The 17987-nt window shown below is 46.8% G+C and overlaps 2 protein-coding genes across 11 annotated transcripts in view; one reads left to right on the plus strand and one right to left on the minus strand.

Annotated features, from left to right (window-relative positions):
* LPP (LIM domain containing preferred translocation partner in lipoma) overlaps window positions 1-13311 on the minus strand; it is a 739054-nt gene extending 725743 nt beyond the window's left edge. The window contains exons 1-2 of one of the 5 annotated variants that reach the window (XM_050779292.1): window positions 6289-12006; window positions 4784-6138 (exon numbers count right to left, since the gene is read on the minus strand). The gene's annotated coding sequence lies outside the window, so the exon portion shown is untranslated. Of the gene's footprint in view, window positions 1-4783; window positions 6139-6288; window positions 12007-12189; window positions 12249-12411; window positions 12584-12868; window positions 12888-13069 lie in introns of those variants that run through there. The other 4 variants (XM_050779290.1, XM_050779294.1, XM_050779289.1 and 1 more) reach the window with 4 other exon arrangements.
* Window positions 1-17987, plus strand: part of SST (somatostatin) — a 1150223-nt gene that overhangs the window by 662304 nt on the left and 469932 nt on the right. The gene's annotated exons all lie outside the window — the stretch shown is intronic.

Here is a 17987-nt window from a genome sequence, read left to right on the forward strand (position 1 = left end):
GACTACTGGTATGATTTACCTGTAATTTGTAGGAAAACACATGGCTATCTGTAAAGCCCTATAAGAAATGGCAACAGCAAGAAAAGTATTATGCTATGTGGATGGATTCCATTTTGACTAGGATCCTGCAAGCTGGGTCAGCCTACCAACATCTCTCAGATGAGTAAGCGTTAATTTATTGGCAGCAAAATGGTTATTCCATCACTACTCTGAATGAAGTACAGGCCACCATTCTTAGAGCTCAATCATCCATTTTTAATTCTCTCTGCCTTTTGTCTAAAATAATCCTGAGGAGCCAAATGGATAAAGCACTCCCCGGTAAGATTGTTCTAAGTCTCTTTCCCCGGAATTAAATTTAACGACAACAAGAAGAAGAAGGAGAAGGAGAAGAAGAGAAGAAGAAAAAATCAGGGTTGATAGGTCTTAAAGACCTTATAGAGGAGTTTTCAACCAATGCCTGAACTTTCACAGTAGCAGTTCAGTCAGTCACTGCTTTAATATCTCCAGCAATTAGAGATTCGATAACTCCAAAAAGAGCCAATCTCATCTCATTCAGAATCAAGAGATGTCATGGAATCCTTACAAGATAAAAAAGGGTGGAGATCTTCCTTGACAAGCAGTTCTCTCAAAAGCCGTATGTTCTGTCACCTGTCTAAGACGCTGGGCAGAGGATGAGATCACCTCAGTGTTATGCTGGGACCAGGGCTGTGAACTTTGCACGTGTCATTTTCTTAGGGGCTGAGTCTCCCCTTCTGCAAAATGAGAAGACTGGGTGACTTCTATTCTATCTATGAGTCATCTCTCATATCAACTGCCTCAACCCTAATTCAATTTTGCTTTATCATTTGCCTGGGCTGTTGTAGCAGCTCAGACAGCTCCTGCTGTCTCTAGCACCTTCGCCTTCAATCCATCTAGCACACTACAGCTGATCATTTTCTTAAGGCACAGATGCACTCATCTCATTAATCTACTTGATGCTCCTTTCAGAATGCAGTCTCAGCTTCTCGGTATAGCAATCAAGGTTTCTCTCAATGTAGACCCTAACCCATCTCCATAGCCTCTCTACTATGCAGTCCACCTTCATGACTGATTTTTCAAGGCAGCATGCACTTTCTCACCTCCATGTCTCTATCCATGTTATTTCTCCCCCTTAAATATCCTCTACCCCACCAAACAAATTCCCACTTACCCTTCAATGCCCAGTCAAATGACAATCTCTTTATCTGAGTTTCCCCAGGTCCCTAGGGAGTTACCATCCAATTAGAGCCATCAGACTTTTTTTTTTTTTTTTTCCTGACAGTCAGGGTCTCACTCTGTAACCCCAGCTGGAGTGCAGTGGTATGATCATAGCTCACTGCAGCCTCAAACTCTGGAGCTCAAGGGATCCTCCTGCCTCAGCCTCCTGAGCTGCTAGGATTACAGGCATGCACCACCACACTGGCTAATTTTTTTATTTTTATTTTTTTAGAGATGGGATCTTGCTATATTGCCCAGGATGGTCTTGAACTCCAGGCCTCAAGTGATCCTCCTGCCTCAGCCTCCCAGAGTACTGGGATTACAATGTGAGCTACTGCACCTAGCCCCTTCAGATATTTTTTGCATATACTTCTATGTACTGTCTTGATTATTTATGTGACCTCCTGGAAGCAGAGACCACACTGCATTCATGTTTCCATCGTCAAAACCCAAGTAACATATCACTAATGCTTTCACAGATGCACCTGACACATGATGTCAAATGAATACACAAATGTGTCAAATTTATGGAAAGAATGTTATCTTTAGGGTCCTGTCCAGCTGTCACAACTGGAACCCTAGATATTCTCCAAGTAAAGCTATTAAACTATGACCAAGAAGAGAGATTTCCAGGGTGACAATGACCACTTACAGGAACACTGACCTATCTTTCACCTTTTCTAAGAAAAGGTGTCACTTACCTGCCTGGCCACGGCAGAACTTGCCTTTCCCATGAGTAAGGGCACACCCAGCCCTGTGGGTGGCAACTCTTTATTGCACTTCCTGAAAATGATTCGTTTTCATACCAAACAAGACAGAAGCTCCAGGTGCCAACCAAGTTATTTTCTTCCTTGAACTAAACAAGAACCATCTTCAGTGGAAATTCACTAGGAAGTACAAGTGCAGATGACTCTGCATAATGGAAATGAATTTCCACTGTGACCTCTTGGCACAGAGTTTAGTAGAGCATTAGGCTTCCACAGTTACAGCTAGAGATCGTTATCAAGATGGGTCATTGGATGGAAAATAATAGATTCAGGAGCCCAACTAAAGGACACACATGAACGGAGAACGAATCTTATTTCTTAACTCTCAGTAGCCAGAGCAATTCAGCTGCCTGCTGTGTCCTGGTCTAAGCCTTCCCATCCTTCAATGTCTAACTGAAGACTCAGCACTTCCAACAAGCTCCAGCAATTCACAAGTCCATCAGTCCTTCACACATGCCTCTCCCATGGCACTCTCTTATATTATAGATATACATTAACATGTTTTTATCAACCCTCATAAACAGTAAGTGCTTACTATCTTGACATACCCCAAACAGACTTAAATTCCTTTGCCTCCCAGGTTCAAGTGATTTTCCTGCCTCAGTCTCTCGAGTAGCTGGGATTACAGGCACCCACCACCACACCTGGCTAAATTTTTTTTTTTTTTTTGTATATTTAGTAGAGATGAGGTTTCATCAGGTTGACCAGGCTGGTCTCGAACTCCTGACCTCAAGTGATCCACCCACCTCAGTCTCCCGAAGTGCTGGGATTACAGGTGTAAGCCACCAAGCCTGACCACTCAGCAGACATTTCGTGAGCACCTAGCACCTCCCCTAACGAAAAGAGTGGATGTTTGTTGAGTCCTTCCCTTCCACCTGGCCTTATGCACATTATTTACACTACCTCACTCAATATTCACCTATAAGTAGGGTGACCATATAATGTATCCTCCGAATCAGGATACCTATGAGAGTAAAAAGGAACACTATTGATACCACTGAAGTCCTCTGCAAGTTGACAGTTGTGCTGCTGGGTGGTGGTCTGAGTAATTAAGGGACACTAACAATGGCTTTAGCAGGAAGGGTGCGTGCTGGAGGCAGGTCAAAGCATCCTCCTTTAAGGTCAGTGACCCTGACCTGCTCTGATCCTCATGCTTATCTAGCCCATGAAAGGTTCCCACACAAGTTTCTGAAGAAGACCTGGTTTCGCCTTCAACACCAGCTTTCAGTTTGAACTACAGAGGGATCTCCAGCTATGATGCAAAGCCACAACACAGGCGATTACAACAGCAGAAGCAGACCCTCCCCAGGTAACAGATACAAACAAAACCCAACAGCAGGTGGGATGGTGGCAGTGGAAGAAGGGACACTGCACAGCCATCCACTGGTGACAAATCACCTCTTTGCACAATCTGGAAATGCCCATGAATGTGGCACTCGTCCCACTTTTGGGGGCACACTATACTCAGCCATGGTGACCTCATTGATAAGTGATCTAAAAATGAATACATGGAGAAACCAAATAGTGCCTGTGACCACCCAGGGAGCACCCTGTATTAAACAGCACAGCGAGGACTTGAACTAGGAGGTGTCTGGGTCTAAATCCCTTAAGCCCCATAAGCGGAGTAACGTGTCATCACTGTATGCCAGATGCCCTACTGGGCGCCCAGAATCGGCCACATGTACAGACTGCATTACCGCTGACAAAGCGCCGTCACAGAAATGCCCCTGATTCTCACAAATGCACTGTGATGTATCGAAGGATCTCCACTGAAAGGTAATTTAGGCTGAGGGATGTTCCAGAACTTGTTCAAGATCACAGGGCTTGTGGTTAGCCCAAACACAGATCTTTGTTTTCCCTACACCAAAAATCCCTGGTATTGCCAAAATGATCCAGTATGGTGAAGCCCAGATCCTTGAACTCCCCGGTCCCAAATCTGATTTTTGGAAGGCAAAGCCTCGAATAGAGTCAGCTAATGCTACTAATTAGTACTAGTGAATAATAATAACTACTTCTCAGCTGTGTCAAGGGCTTGCAGGGATGTTCACATCAACTATGCTCATTTGCAAAAGTTAAGGAACAAGACAGGAGTTTTGGAGAGGGGGATTTGATACTTACTCTGCCACTTAAGGCCCTGCACCCCAGTTAGGAAAGTTTTATCACCCTTGAACTCTTGACCACTATCTGCAAGATAAGACTGATCTAGCCAACTTGTCTCTTGTATTATAATTGGGAACAAAGTAATAAAAACACTATAAAATGCATTTGCTATATTAAAAGTGCTGTGAAGGCTATGAAATACTCATGGATTCTGTGAGATACATTGTGATGGGCAGGTTTAATAGGGAAGGCAAACACAAGAGGATCTACCTTGTAATGGATCTAAGACTATTGCCTAAAAACCTTTAGGCAAGCAAAAATAAGTAAATATTAATGGAGAACGGTAGAGAGCAGGAGCAGGGAGCTGTCAAAAGCAAGGAACCTTGATGTTAGCATGGAGGCACAGCTTGGTTCTCGCAAACAAGCATCCACGGCAGTAACACAAATGGCAGTAACATCCATGGCAGTCACATAAATAAATCCCCAGACCACACACACTCAAACTGAACCATCTTAATCTGATTACTTTCTAAGTATGAAGCACAAGTTTCAAGCCTAAGATATGATAATCTCCAAGTAACATCCTCTCCTAAAATTCTCCAAAGCAGAGAAACCCCTGGTGGAGGGTCGAGTGGGGAAGGAACGTGCGAGGTACAGCAGAAATTGAGAAGGAAAAATACCTGGAAACAGGGCTGGCCTGGAAGTAAAGGCTGTGACCCAACTCCACGTCAGCCGACAAGGGTATGATTGAGCAAGTCTGTCCCTTTGCTGGGGCCTCAGTTTCCTCATCTGCATAACAAGGGATCATTCTGACCAAGAAGGCCCCAGTCCATGCTTTGCTGGCAGCTTGCTGCTTCTCCTGTTGACTACAAACTTTGGTGTACATGAAAAATATTCTTTTCCCCAGCCGAGGCTGATAAGCTGTCAAACAAGTAGAAGGACAAAAGCTGGAATTAGGCTACCTAATATTATCCTAGCAGCAAACAGTTTCTGGAATCCATTTTTCCCTCGCTACTCTGCTGACCTGATACAGGCCCGTTCCTCCTGTCCTGGAACACTTCAGCAGTCTTCTAAGTTGGGACTCTGCCTCTGGTCTTGACCTGCCCTCACTCTGCCACCAGAGCTCTTTGAAATACAGATCCAATGAGGTCCTCCTTTGCTCAAAATAATAATAATAATAATAAAAGCCTTCCTGCTCCCTCCCACCTCTGCCATCATCCTTAGCTTGGTCCATCAGCCCTTTATTAACTAACCCTCCCTAGCCAGCCCCATCTCTCACAGTGATCTCCAAACACACATTTATATTCCTCAAACACTTTTAGGCCTCAGGCCTGGGCACATACACCAAGGTCCCTATGGCTAGAAAGCTCTTCCACTCCTGTCCACCATGTAAACTCCTATTCACTTCTCAAAACCCAACCAAATGTCTTCTTTTCCACAGGCATTCGCCAGTTCTTCTAAATGACTGGTCACTCCTTTCTCCACGTTCCCATTAGCCCTTTGCTCATTACTTTATTAGGGCCTTAGCATCTTCTCTTTCAGTTTCTTTCCTATGATAGAATGAGGACTCTGGAAGGCAGAGCCTATCTCAGTTTTCTTTGTAACCAGTATCTAGCATTTCTGCCTGGCATACAGTAATCGCTTTGTACACAAGTACCGAACTTAATACATGAAATTGAGTTGTATCTGATCACAGATATGTGTGAGTTGGAAGGGTTAAGGGGTCTGGAAATTGCTTCAAGGCACAAGGTAGATTTTGATATTGATCCTAGAATCACAGGTTTACAACAGGCAGAGACAGAGAGGCTGGAAACTCCAGGTGGATAAAACAGCACAAGAAAAGGCATGGATTAAGAAAACAGAGGGTCAGGCACAGTGGCTCACTCCTGTAATCCCAGCACTTCGGGAGGCCAAGGCCAGAGGATCACCTGAGGTCAGGAGTTCGAGACCAGCCTGGCCAACATGGTGAAACTCCGTCTCCATAAAAATACAAAACTTAGCCAGGCATGGCAGCAGGCATCTGTAATCCCAGCTACTTGGGAGGCTGAGGCAGGAGAATCACTGGAACCTGGGAGGCGGAGGTTGCAGTGAGTAGAGATCATGCCATTGCACTCCAGCCTAGGCAATAAGAGTAAAACTACATCTCAAGGCTGAGTGTGGTGGCTCATTCCTGTAATCCCAGCACTTTGGGAGGCAGAGGCAGGTGAATCACGAGGTCAGGAGTTCAAGACCAGGCTGGCCAACATGGTGAAACCTCATCTCTATTAAAAATACAAAAAATTAGTCGGGCGTGGTGGTGGGCACCTGTAAGCCCAGCTACTCGGGAGGCTGAGGCAGGAGAATCGCTTGAACGCAGTGGGTGGAGGTTGCAGTGAGCCAAGATTGCGCCACTGCACTCCAGCCCAGGCGACAAAGTGAGACTCCATCTCAAAACAAACAAACAAACCAAACAAACAAAAAATACTCTGTCTCAAAACAAAAGAAAACAGAGGAATGTTCAAGATCACCTATCTGTGTAAGGGAAAAGTGAAAGAGCAGTTGCAGCTGCAATTACCCTTAGCATAGTTCATCTCATAACCCTCAACTCTACACTCCCAGTCCCCCAGTCTTCACTCTGCTGGCAGGGACTGCCCCATGCCACCTGTGCCAGCAACAACAGGCTCCAGGTTCTGGGGCAGTAAAAATAGTCCTGCTCCCCCATGATTGCTATCCTGTGGCTGCAGTGAACTATTTTACTCCCTCTCTTCATCAAGCAAGTATTTCTGGAGTGCCTACCATGTGTCAGGCACTCTTCTGGGCATTGGGAATACAGCCATCAACACACAGACATCATTGCAATCCTCAAGCAGCTTATTTTAAAGTGGAGAGGAGGCAGACATGCAAATATGTAAGATGAAGTGGCGATGCATGCTTATTTGTGTCCATAAACATTGTTCATTCACCAAACAGCTACTGAACATCCTGGCGTCTGTCTCCTCTCACACACAATAAACAGATTATTAATGCCTTTATCTGTGAGTGGCCAAAAATGTAGATGGCCCACCTGACTCAGGTAGGTGACAGGAAGGATTGCAGGTGATCCCTTAGAGCCCTGAGCCAGAAAGCTCTGCTAGAGGATGCAGAAGTTATATGGTTCAACACCAGAGAACATATAGCACTGTTACAGGAGCCGTAAGATCAAAGGCAATGACTGAGTCTAAGACTCCTTCACCTCCCCACTCTGTTACTTTATTACCCCAACTGCCTGTCTACAAGGATAAATTACATCCTTATCACAAGGGACTGGGGAGGGGAGCTCTATTGAGAGAGGCAGATGATTTGCTAGAGAGGCTTAGTCCTTTCCAGTTAGGTTTGGGGACAGACAACACCCGAGGTAGCATTGTAAGAGAGAAAAAGGGGCCAGGACAGCACCAGTGTGGGACTGAGAAGCCCGTTTGCCCACATGAATCCTCAACTGTGACCCCACTAGGGCTCCATGAATGTGGGCTGAATTAAATTCCAGGGAAGAAAACAGACAAGCAATGTCGATTTGAGCTTTTCATGCATGTGGGCACAGAAAAGAGTGGTGAAGAGGCTACAAAATCAGGCAGAAGTTTGAATGTCTCCTGGTAGTTGTGTAACCTGATTTCACCAAATTCATTTTCTCATCTGCAAAATGAGACTGGTACTCAAAAAACCTACTTTAATAATCAATATGATAATTACACAACAGGTGGTAAGCACTGAAAAATATTTCAAAATTATATTACTATTTAAAAAGAATGATAGGAAAGTAAACATTTTCTAACCTCAACTCTGTGGTTTACCTGCTTCCAAACATTAATCCCTACAGCTACCTATCCACCTACCAATCTCACTGATGTGACCAACATCTAGAATGCACCCGCCTTTTTCTCCAAGCCTCCAGGCAGCCTACATCAGACTTCCACAACACACTTGAAATCCTTCCACCCTTCCCCTTGCCCTCAAGTTCTCCGCCTCATACGCTCCCTCAAGCCAACAGATTTTCACCCAGCTACTAGCTTCCTGCATGCAGCAACACGATTATATCTTCCCCTTCCTCACGTCTACCAAGTTTCTTCTAGCAAAGCACAGCCCTCCAAAGCCAGATTCCAGGAAAAGTCCCACCCACCAATGAACATACTCAGCTCGGAGCCTCTAATTGCAGCCCAGGGTCAAAGTCTCAGGTTCACTCAGCCTAAAAGTGGTACTATGCCTCCTGCATTACCATCCAAATAACTACTCCCACAGAGATGACTCTAGAGACCCTGCCCAGCCTTAATCTCCTGTGAATCTCTACAGAACCACTTAATGGCCCCTATCGAGATTAATTTAAACCTTACTTATTAAAAAGTAAAGGCCCTCTTCTTTCTCCATTTTTCCATGGTCCTCTTCATGCCTGGCCATTCAAAACACAGCCTGGAGAACACAGCAGCTTCTCCCTGCTTCTGCATCTGCTACTATCTTGTTAATAGGTCCTTCTCTCACCTGTCCTTCTTCCACCTGGACAACTCCTGCTCGTTCCTAGAGGTTCAGCTCAGACACCCCACTCTCTATTTGGCTTCCCTGAGAGTGAGCCTTCTCGGTGAAGAGCAGCCAAAACTTACCCCATAAAAGCACTTGATACGTGGACATGCCCCACTCCACCTTTCTCCCTCCCCCTCACACACACCACACACTTGTGTGCTCTTCAAAGGCAGGGACCATGTACAGCTCATCTTTGTACGCTCAGGGCCTAGACAGTTTCTGGTTCACTGTAAGCAGGCTCCAACCCCTGCTTTTACCCTGTTACCTGCCATTTTCTATCTCCCTGTCTTTTTTCTGTTTAATGCAGCAAATCTCTGGGCTAAGGGGGCTACCCAGTTCTCATGAGTTACACTCTGCCCGTGTACAAAATCCCCATCATTCCAGCATCTTCAGCATAGTTCTGAAATCAAATCCCATCTAACTCTTGCCCCATTCCCAATTAACCCAGACTGGCTCCACAGCAGGGTAAAGTAACATGTCATCACCAAGAAGCAAAAGTTCTGGGTTGTAATTTTCAGTACATCTCTAATTAGCTATATGACCTTGGGCAATGGTTAAAATAAAGGTGACAGCAGCACTAGGCCTCATTCTCAGGGGATCTTTGAGATTCAAATGGAATATCTGATTGGGAAAGTGTTTTATAAAGTGCAAAGCACTGTACAATCATAAAGGACATGATGAACAATTGTATCAATTGAAGCCATTGACTATAAGATGTGCCATTATCAACTTAGAATGAACAACTGCACAACTATGGCACATTGTGATAAGACAACCACATTTCAGTGATATTAAAATGTGAAAAAAGTGTGTTTTAGAATTGATTCAATACAACTTATTTGTCTCAATAAAATATAGGAACCTGCTATAAAATTTTCATATTTGCCAATGGCACATAATACGGATCCAGTAACCTATGTCAAGTAAATGAACAAGAACCAATTGATAATACTATTTTTCTTGCGGGGGCGCCCATGGGGGGGAAATGGAGTCTCAGTCTGTCAGCCAGGCTGGAGTACAATGGCGCAATCTCGGCCCACTGCAACCTCTTCCTCCCAGGTTCAAGCAATTCTCCTGCTTCAGTCTCCCAAGCAGCTGGTACTATAGGCACATGCCAGCACACCCGGCTAATTTTTGTATTTTTAGTAGACACGGGGTTTCATGATATTGGCCAGCCTGGTCTTGAACTCCTGATCTCAGGTGATCTGCCGGCCTCGAGCCTCCCAAAGTGCTGGGATTACAGGCGTGAGCCATCGCGCCCAGCCAATAATATTCTTAGGCCAAATTATCACCTCTTTCATTGGAATTGCACAGCAGAAGGCTTCCCAATGCCAGTACCTCCCCTCTAAATCATGTCTCAGCATGCTCAAAACCCGCAAATGATGACTTTAAGATATATCCAAACTCCTTAGCCTGGCATTTTTAAGGCACTTTATAACTAAGTTTCCTCTCCCCTCCATCATTTCCTGGAACTGTCTTCACCAGAATGTGTCACTCCAAGAAAGATCCTACTCAAGTCCGGGCCATAGCAATCAGCTCATCAGCTCAACTTCTCCTCCCTCTGCGTACACTCAAAACCAACTCTAGGCCCATGCTACTTACAGAGAGCCTGCCTCTGAGGGGACTGCCTGACCCTAAGGCCCCAGGCTTTTATCCCTACCACTCAGATTAGGTAACCCCATCTGAAGTGCACATTCTAGACTATAAAGGTTTGGGTGTTGGGGTTGGGGGCTGCATTGCAGAAATTAAATGCAAAACTACATAGTCTTTTTTTTTTTTTTTTTTTTTTTTTTTTTTTTGAGAGGGAGTCTCTGTCTGTCACCCAAGCGGGAGTGCAGTGGTGTGACCTCAGCTCACTGCAACCCCCGCCTCCCGGGTTCAAGCGGTTCTCCTGCCTCAGCCTCCCGAGTAGCTGGGACTACAGGTGCCCGCCACCAAGCCCAGCTAAATTTTTGTATTTTTAGTAGAGACAGGGTTTTGCCATGTTGCCCCGGCTGGTTTCAAACTCCTGATCTCAGGCAATCCGCCCGCCTCGGCCTCCCAAAGTGCTGCGATTACAGGCGTGAGCCACCGTGCCTGGCCCACACACTTTTTCCTTTAACTGCCCCCTGGTGCTGGCAGGAACTGTGCAAGCAGAAAAACTGGTGACGAAGTAGAGAAAACCCTATTGGGTGTCCTAGCCCCCCACTGTCCACCATTATTGACCTTAGACTGTAGGTCTAGCACCCACCATTGTGGACCTTTACCTATTCTTCTATCTATAAGAGTTGAGGCAGGGGGAGGATGGGAGAGGGAGTTGGATGATTTCTAAAGGTGCCTATCCACACTTTCCCTTTCTTCACTTTAGGCTTTCTTAAAATGCACATGTGCAGGGAAAGGTAAGCCATTAAGTCATTAACACCTTAGTGAGAGTGAATTTTACAGGAAAGGCAAGACATTTAGAAAAAGGGGAAGGAATAGAAACAGAAAGGGGACTGAAAACACAGGCAAGTGAGTTTCGTACTAGTAAAAGTCCCAGAGAAGACCCTGAGTTCTCGCTGGTTGTTTTGTGTTGGGGGAGGGAAAGCAGTGGATCCCTTCTAAGGGAAAGGAAGCGGGAGAGATTGTTCAGTTCTCCTAGGACTCTGAGGTTCCAGAGGCTCTGCCCCGTCCAAGCACCCAGGCACAATTCCACTGATTAGCTCATCTCATGTCACAACCTCCCCCATCCCCAACTCCTTGCCTCCAACTAAAGAATATTTATACTTTCATCTCCATTTCCCACACTACTTAGTCTCCTCTGGCCCACAGTCCCTCGAAGCGATGTCTTCCTCCAAGCCGCTAGCTGGCTTCAGGAAACTCCTCATCCTTCAAAAGCCCCATTAAGTGCAGGACTCTCCAAAGGGCCGTCCCAGGGACCAGAAAATCAAACTCCTTCCCTGCAACTTCCTTTAACTTTGTCCATGCCTTTCCTCCAGCACTTAGCACTTTCTACCCTAGGCCAGGTTTGCCTCCTAGGTTCCACAAAGTTCCTGGAGGGCAACGTCCAACACACCCAGCGCAGTGTCTGCCACACACAGGGTGCTAGAGAAATGCTTAGAGAAGGGAACTGAAGTCCGGAGTCAACTATTTGAATTACGGTTTGGCCTCTACTAAATAACTTCCGGGCGACCCTCCTTCTCTCTGGGCCTCAGCTGCCCCAACTGTAAAATGGGAGGACTTGGAGGAGTGGGTCTAGGCCCTTTCCGCTGTGACAACTGTGATTCCGCGAAAGCTCTAAGCGGATGGGCGTGGCCCCGCCCCCTGGGCGCCCAGAAAAGTCCGGGCAGGGGGCGCGCAAGGCTCCAACCCCGCCTAGCCTGGGGTCGACGCTTTCGGAAAAACTCTGGGTCCCCCTCCCCCATGGCGTGCACCCCGTGATTGGGCCGCGGCCGGCACTTCCGCACAGCGGGCCAGGCCAGAGCACGGCGCGCGCCCCGCGCTCCTGCCACCCCGGAGGCGCTCGCGCCGGGGGAGGGCTGGGGGTTCCCGAGGCGCCCGCGGGCGGAGGGTGAGGGGAAGGAAGGATTTGCAACAATACCTCAGGGAGGAGGCAGCCGGGGCAGCGGCGGCGGCGGCGGCAGCGGCGGCGGCGGCTGGAGGCGGAGGCAGAGACAGAGGAGGAGGTGCTCGGGCACTCCCCCTCCCATTGTCCCCAGCCCCGGACAGGCCCTGCCCCGCGCCCCACACTGGCCTCCTCCAGCGCGCCGCCCGCGCCCCGCGCCCCGCGCCCCGCGCCCCGGGCCGTGCAGCCAGCCCTTACCTTGCAGCGCCCGGCTGTCCCCCGATCGCTAAAGCTACTTATCCCGGGAAAGCTCGCGCGGGACCCGGGAACGAACCCACAGACAAAAAGTGAAACTTCGGCAGGGCTGGAGCGGCTGCTGGTTGGTGCCTTTCCCCCTCCTTCCTCCCCACCGTCCCCACCCCCTCCCCGTGGTCTCCCGTGCGGTGCCCTGAGCGCTGGAGGCTGACGTCAGGGGCCTGAATTCCTGACTTTGCCTGCACGCATTTGTCCATGTAAGGTATGGGAAGGCGTGTGCCCGCGGAGCCGCCGCGCAGAGCTCGCCTGGCGGGGGAGGGGAAACCCGCAGCCGGCAGTGGCTTTGCCAAAAGGTGGGCGCACCGAGGGCATTGCATTTCCTGAGAGGAAGAGGAGGAGACGCGGGAATGCAGGGAGCTTGCAAAGGAGGAAGGGAAAGAGGGAGATGTGGAGACTTTACCCCTGCTAGAGGAAGAGGGAGGAGACGTAGGAGGAAGCGGCCGCGTCAGGGGCTCCTGGAAAATGGAAAAGCCTGCGTCTGCTATTAAGGCGTCAAATTAAGGCACTGAGCTTGAGTGGAAGAGATCCAGCCATGAAATCCCCTTCCAAGATTTTCCTCGTGAAACCCCGCCCTGGATTCCCAGCAAGACTGAAAACTTACAAGGTGTCAGAGCTGGCAAAGACCAACTTCCAACCCGTCCGCTTGGCACGTGAGGAAACTGAAGCTCTCCGAAGAGAAATGACTTGTACAGGGTCGTCACTCAACAGATCGAGGAGCAGGCCCAGGTGCTCTGCCTCCCACTTGGGTTGCCGCCTCCAGGAAGGGCCCTGCCTTCCTTTTAGCCCTGAGCCTTGAAGCAGGTTAGATGTCCGCAGGCTGCGCGGACCACCCAGTGATTTCTACTGCTCTTGGCCCAGAGCCAGTTCCTGGAAGGTCCTGGTTGACAGTGAGCCCTGAATATCAATGACAATCAGTTGCTCCAGGGCAACTTCCTCTGTTCTGTGCTCAAATATATGAATCCCTGGAGTTTAACGTTTACTTCTGAGCCCCGCCCAGAAAGCTTACTCTGTGCTTATAGCTTCAAAAAAGTCTGCGAACGGGATGAACTGGTTTGAATACAGACAATCCTGTTATTGGAAGGTTTGAGTTGGATTTTTTCCCCCCTCTGACATCTGTAAGGGTGAACGACGATGAGAACCACCACTTACTGTGTTAGGGGATTATGACGTGCAGCAGCCATTGCCTGGAAAGCACTCCATGCCCTGAGACTTCCTTTCCTTGTACTTCTCTCCTATTAATATCTAAAATCATCCCTCACGTTAGCATATAATGAAAGCAGTCTCTCACCCGGCTATTGCATCTTCAGGTGAGTTAGATAGGACAAAGCGTAGTCCCCCGCTTTACACTTCAGGCAAAAACTTAACGTTACTGGCCCAGCACAAAATAACTGACTGCCCAAGCACCTGTCTTCCCCTCCTCCCATACGGGTCTCCTGACTAATCCCTTGATCTTTCCATACCTGGCCCTGACCTCTAGCAGGACATAATTCCATTCATAACTGTTGAGAGTACACCATGAACTACGGATTCATAAAAACTCCAAAAAGTGGGTCTTCTGAGGATGGATTTTAGTGGGATTCTTTTGACCAGGAATTAATAATGTAAAAACACATGTTATTGGATTTATTAAGCACCTTCCTTGTGCTTAATAAGTGTTTGAATTCAGACATTTCAGGGGTAAGACTACTTAACCTGTTTCCTAACAACTATCTAATGTTCACATACAAAAATATGAACATGGTTGGGCGTGGTGGCTCACACCTGTAATTCCAGGACGCCGAGGCGGGCAAATCACCTGAGGTCAGGAGCTGGAGACCAGCCTGGCCAACATGGCAAAACCCTGTCTCTACTAAAAATACAAAAAATTAGCCGGGCGTGGTGGCGAGCGCCTGTAATCCCAGCTGCTCTGGAAGCTGAGGTAGGAGAATTGCTTGAACCCGGGAGGCAAAGGTTTTAGTGAGTCGAGATTGCGTCACTGCACTCCAGCCTGAGGGACAGAGCAAGACTCTGTCTTAAAAAAAAAAGAGAGAGAGATAAGGTCGAGAATAACCACTCATTCCACAGAATAATAAAGAATTTATCTCTTTGCAACTAACATAGTTTGAAATGGGAGATATGAGCTCTTAGAGAGATTTTTTTCTGGGGTTTTAAAAAGGTCAGATCCTATCAAAACACAGTTCACTCACTCAAACATTTCAGCATACTCACATTCTGAGTACTAGGGTTTACTATGAAAAGAATTCCAGTGTTACATGAAGTAAAAATGGATTATCTCAATTCTCATGGAATATAACGGGACTTGACCAGCATTTCCTTTCTTTTTCCTTCAGTAACCCACTTATAAAGAATAATAGGGTCCTAATGAGGATTAAGATTTAATAAAGTATAATTAGAGTTGTTCATTTCTTCCATCATACACATTATAAGAGTACTGTGCTGGATCCAGAAACGCTACTAATTATGTTGAAAGTGCTGTATGGGTGTGTTGGGGAAGATCACTGTTTCTCCTCCTGAAATGTTTATGAATTGCTCAGGTGAGCGTGGTGAGCATGGTGTTAGCATGAACATCATATAAGATTAACTACAAAAGATAATTTTGACTCGTGAGGAACTTCCCAGGAATATAACCACCCAAGTCATAATCTGGATGCTTAGTGAACCACATACAGCGTTGTTGTCAGTGCTAACCCCACCAAAAGCCTCATTCCCATTGACTGTTCCGGTTTCTTTCGTACTCTTACTTTTCTCAACCCCCTGTTACGACTTTCTGTGTGCAGGGGCTTGCACGAAATGGGAAGGTTGTATAAATTTGCACTCAGTGGTAGAAAAATACTGGTTTACCAATTCAGAGACTAAAAAAAAGCACAGAACTTCAGGTGTAGTGTGGGGTCATTTGGTCCAAGGATAGCACACTGGTGGCCTAAAGGCTACCAGCAGCATTTTCATGGGTTCAGTAATGGCATAAAAGACTTTCAGGCAAGCTGGGCTTGGGTCCTGCCTTTCATCTGCATCCATTACAGTCCTGTACACATGGCCTTTGTGGAGCTCATGCCAGTCCTTATTTTGGAGTGCCCAGCAATATTTTAAGGAGTTTTCATATACAATTCACTTAACTCTCACAAGACCCTTCCTTAGGTTGGCATTATTATTTTTTTATTTTATCCATAAAGAAACTAAAGCCCAGGGAGTTTAAGTACTAGCTCTGTGTTAAGAGCTGAGTAAGCTCTTTTTATTTTTATTTTATTATTATTATTATTATTATTATTATTGAAATGGAGTCTCGCTCTGTCGCCCAGGCTGGAGTGCAGTGGCACGATCTCTGCTCGTTGCAAGCTCCACCTCCTGGGTTCACGCCATTATCCTGCCTCAGCCTCCTGAGTAGCCGGGACTACAGGCGCCCACCATCAAGCCCGATTTTTTTTTTTTTTTTTTTTTTTTAAGTAGAGACGGAGTTTCACCATGTTAGCCAGGATGGTCTTGATCTCCTGACCTCGTGATCTGCCCTCGGCCTCCCAAAGTGCTGGAATTACAGGCGTGAGCCACCGCGCCCAGCCCTGAGCTGAGTAAGCTCTTACTCAGCTGAGGGTAGGTAAGCTAAAATTCCACGCTGATCCCTGGCAAGCTGGCACCTCGCTCACCCACTGTCGAGTGACCATCTGCTCTCAGTTTGAACACTCCAGCATAGGGAACTTATGATCTCCTACAGCTGACCAAGAGGAAAAGTTCTGAAGAGGCTACTAGAAAAGTAATAAGAATAAGAGGGCCATGGGTGATAGAAGGTAAATACCAATCTGCTGTTGCCTCTGAGAACCTAACACCCATCAGGCCAAATGCCTCTAGTATGGTGTGCACAGACCTTCATAATTTGGCACCTACTTGTTCCTTCAGCCTCATTTCTTCCAGGATTTTATGTGCCCCCACCCTCCACCCTGCTTCTAGTAGTTTTCCAAGCACATCTTACCTCTCCCTGCTTATCTCTGTTTGCACATCTTCCCTTTTCCCTCAGGAGTCCTCAGCTCTCTCTTTCAGATAACCTCAAGTGATGGGGCCTGAATGCAAGCAGACCAACAAGAGGAGCCCAGGCATTTGGAAGTAGCAATCAAGGTTAGCATGGGGGCGGGGCGCGGTGGCTCACACCCGTAATTCCAGCACTTTGGAAGGCCTAGGCGGGCGGATCACCTGAGGTTGGGAGTTTGAGACCAGCCTGGCCAACATGTGAAACCTCATCTCTACTAAAACTACAAAAATTAGCCAGGCCTGGTGGCACACGTTTATAACCCCACCTACTCTGGAGGCTGGGGCACAAGTATCGCTTGAACCTGGGAGGCGGTGGTTCCAGTGAGCCAAGATCACCCTCCTGCACTCTAGCTTGGTTGACAGAGCAAGACTGTGTCTCAAAAAAAAAAAAAAAAAAAAAAAGACTAGCACAGAGAGGGACACAAGAGAGAAATGTTTATGGTCCTTGCCTTACCCTAAATTACTCTGCAAACTTTTGGCAAGTCACTTCCTCTCTATTCTCAGTTTCTTTATCTATTAAATTGGGTTCTTAGACTTGGTGGTCTCCAATATTCTCCCAGTTTTTCAGTTTGATGCTACATTCTACCCAGTGACCAAATTCATACTCCGGAAGCATAGTATGCTATGTCATACCACAAATCTTGTAAACGTTCCTGATATGGTTTGGCTGTGTCCCCACCCAAATCTCATCTTGAATTGCAGTTCCCATAATCCACACGTGTCATGGGAGGGACCAGGTGGAGATAGTTGAATCATAGGGGCGATTTCCCCCTCCTGTTCTCGTGATAGTGAGTTAGTTCTCATGAGATCTGATGGTTTTTTAAGGGTCTTTCCCCTTCACTGAGCACTCATTCTTCTGCCTCCTGTTGCCACATGAAGAAGGACATGTTTGCTTCACCTTCTGCCATGATTGTAAGTTTCTTGAGACCTCTCAGCCATGCTGAACTGTTGAGTCAATTAAACTTTTTTCCTTTATTAATTTCCCAGTCTTGAGTATGTCTTTATTAGCTGTGTGATAATGGACTGATAGGGTTCAATAATATCAACCAAATTAAGTTCATACCCGGCAGCTTCCCCTTCCTTATTTGATGATCAAATCCTGATGGCCTTTTCCAACTATAAGTTGTACCTCCAACACCCCCTCCTCCACCACACACATACACACACACATGCCTCTTCCTTTACTTCTTGCCTCCAGGCTTTTGCATGTTTAGTTTTCTCCTCTTGAACCTTAAAGACTTTCCAGGCCCATCTCCAAAACTGCAGATTCTACCTGTCCAGCCAACCCCCTCTCACAGAATCTCTACCCCATTGCCCATTCCTTCCAAACTCCCTCCATTAATATGAAAATAACTTCTCTATTTTCTCAAAAAGATGCCCATTTCATTATCCCAACGCATTACAATTTTTCATCAGTGAGTTTGATCTCCTCCATGCAAATATAGAATTCTTTGTATTAATCTTCATGTCTTGTTCATTTCTCTTCCCCAGCAGCCAAGGCA

Source organism: Macaca thibetana, chromosome 2 (genome assembly GCF_024542745.1).
Source record: "Macaca thibetana thibetana isolate TM-01 chromosome 2, ASM2454274v1, whole genome shotgun sequence".
In the NCBI taxonomy this organism is placed as follows: domain Eukaryota; kingdom Metazoa; phylum Chordata; class Mammalia; order Primates; family Cercopithecidae; genus Macaca; species Macaca thibetana.